Source organism: Pundamilia nyererei, unplaced genomic scaffold, assembly GCF_000239375.1.
Source record: "Pundamilia nyererei isolate P.nyererei 1_Seehausen unplaced genomic scaffold, PunNye1.0 scaffold00068, whole genome shotgun sequence".
Lineage (NCBI taxonomy): Eukaryota > Metazoa > Chordata > Actinopteri > Cichliformes > Cichlidae > Pundamilia > Pundamilia nyererei.
The window spans coordinates 1731156-1734056 of record NW_005187469.1 but is presented as its reverse complement, the minus strand read 5'-3'; positions in this window follow the sequence as shown (position 1 = coordinate 1734056).

Here is a 2901-nt window from a genome sequence, read left to right as displayed (position 1 = left end):
TCCACTGGGCACTCGTTGATGATGGGGGTCTGGTAGTTCCTCTCCTGCTTAGTGCTGAAGTCCACTATCAGCAGGATCATGGATCCTGTTGGAGATGACGCTTCACACATCATGACTGTCACAGTTTTTAGGGTTTTCATGACTGTAACAAGATTTTCAGCCAGTGCATGTTCTTCCTGAGTTAGATTCTGATTGTTCTTCATACTCTTCTTCACAGTATTGTCAGCCATAGCAGCAAACACTGCAGCTTGCTGTTGAAGGTATCTTTCCATCATATCATGAGAGGAGTTCCACCTAGTTGGAACATCTTGAATCAGTTTTTTTTTTCACTAAGCTGCAGCAGATGCTGGTATTTCTTAAACACATTGCATCCTGTTGTGCTTCTGTGAAAGAAGGAGACAATTCTTCTCATCTTTGCCAGGAGATAGGAAACCTTCTGCACTGCCATTCCTTTCTGAGCAGCTATATTAATAGTATGTGCAAAACATCTGATTTGTGGCCCCAGTCCAGCAGCTGTGACGGAATAAATTATGTTCTTATCATTGTCAGTGATTACAGGTATTGTCACATTTGGTCGCACTAACTTCCAGTCTTCCACAGTTTCAGAGAGACCTTTGGCTAAGTTGTCAGTGGCATGACCAGGCGTGTCTGCAAAACACAGTTTTTCATCTGTCATTCCGGATCAATGTAATGTGCGGTGACAGTGAGGTAGCTCTACGTAGCTCCTGACGTCCAGCCGTCTGAGGTCAGAGCAACAGCGAGTGCTGCTGACACTGCCGTCTCTAATTTAGCAGGAAAGCAAAGCAGGAACTGCGGTATCGGTGAAATAGGTTCGTGAAGGAATACTGTAACGGGGCTCAAGTACTCTCAGCATTTCCTGAAACCCGGTGTTTTCTACAACAGATAAGGGTCGCATTTCGATAGCAATAAAAGTAGCAATTTCCCTGTCAATTTCTTTTGCCCTCTTAGAATCATGCGCTAACGGCTGTCTAAATGACTCCGGCAAAGTTTGTAGCATGCGTGTTTGTTGTTGTTTTTGTCTGCCTTCTCTTGCCTTGGCACTTAGGTGATGTCGGCGTAAATGTGCATTCATATTTGTTGTGTTCTCACCTATGTAATTAACCATTGCGTGGCACATCCGACATACTGTTGTAGTTTTGTCCACAACGCGCTTACCATCAGGGTCATACTTCACACGAAAGGCAAAAACGTTCCAAACGCCAGATTTCAATGACGGTGGAGTAAGAAGTAGTTCAACTTCGGGAGGCGTTGAGGCCGTTGCCATGTTGCAATGAGCTTAATTTCTGTCTCGCTAGCTTGATTGAATGCATGTGGGCGGCACTCAGTGGCTCTGCACTCGACAATGCAGCCTAGGTGGAGTAGTTGAACGCAGATTCACTAAGCTCTCAACACAGACAGCATCGTCAGAAAAAAAGTTAACAGAATAGATATATAAAATGTATCGTTCAATACATATGCGTACCGAACCGAAAGCACTGTATCGAACGGTTCAATGTCGATACATGTATTGTTGCATATATATATATTAGGGGTGGAGGGAGATTAACCAACTGTCATAGCTGCAGAAAGGTGTGACAAAGAAGGTGCCCAAGAAGTATAGCAAGCTGTCCATACCCGAGGCCTTAGAAACTACCAAGCAACGACTCAGTGCTTTGGCCAGTCTCTTGAAGAGATACACCAGAGAGATAGAAGGCAGGAGAACAAACCGGCTCTTCTCCACAGAACCGACCAAGATGTACTCTCAGTGGCAGGGGAACAGACTGAAGACGGAGAAATACTGGAAGAGCATATGGGAGAAGGACGCAACCCATAACGGCAATGCTCAGTGGCTAGTTGATCTGAGGGCAGACCACAGCAACCTCCCTGAACAGGGTCCAGTAACCATCACAGTGGCAGATATCCGAGAAAGGGTCTCCAGTATGGAGAGTTGGACAGCACCAGGCCCTAACATGGTTCTACTGGCTGAAGAAGCTGACTGTACTCCATGAGCATTTGGCAGCATGAATGAACCAGCTGCTAGTTGATGAGAGACACCCAGAATGGCTAACCGAAGGCCGAACAGTCCTGATCCTCAAGGACCCCCACAATGGTCTGGCCCCAACCAACTACCCACCAATAACCTGCCCCAGTACCACATAAAGCTCCTGTCAAGCATCATAGTGGCTTAGAACAGGGATATGGTTCTATACATGAGTGGGGCACAGAAAGGGATTGAAAAGAATACCAGAGGTTAAAAACAACAGCTGCTGGTAGACTGAGCAATCAGCTGAGACTGCAAGACCAGGCTGATCACCCTGTGCGCTGCCTGGATTGAATACAAGAAAGCCTATAACTCAATCATCATCATTATTTATTTATATAGCATTTTAAAAACACACCTAGTAGACCAAAGTGCTGAACAATACAACTATAATAATAATATAAGAACTGAACAAAACAATAAAATTAATAGAAATTAATAAAAATGTCAGTCACCCACAGAGTTAAAAGCCAGAGAATAACAATAGGTTTTTAATCTGGACTGGGTGGGAGTGGGAACCAATGTTCCCTCTAAGCTGCGTGCATGCGCAATTGCGGACTGCTGGCATGGTCTCTGCGCAGAGAAAATCTGCGTTGTGCACAAAAAAAAAATCTAACCTCAATTGAAATTAAAATTAAAACTTTAACAATTCTGTTTTGCAGTGTTAGTCAGTGAGTGACTGGCTGTTCCCATATGGGATTAGAACGATGCCACCTTATCCCATAGTCCAGCCAATAATGCGATTCACATTCGTATATACGCGGATAATCAATGTCGTTGACAGGCTATGACAGCGTCCTTATGTGCCGGCACCGGTGTTTTAGCTAGCAAAGCGGCGTGGCTGATGTGGAGTGAAGCCA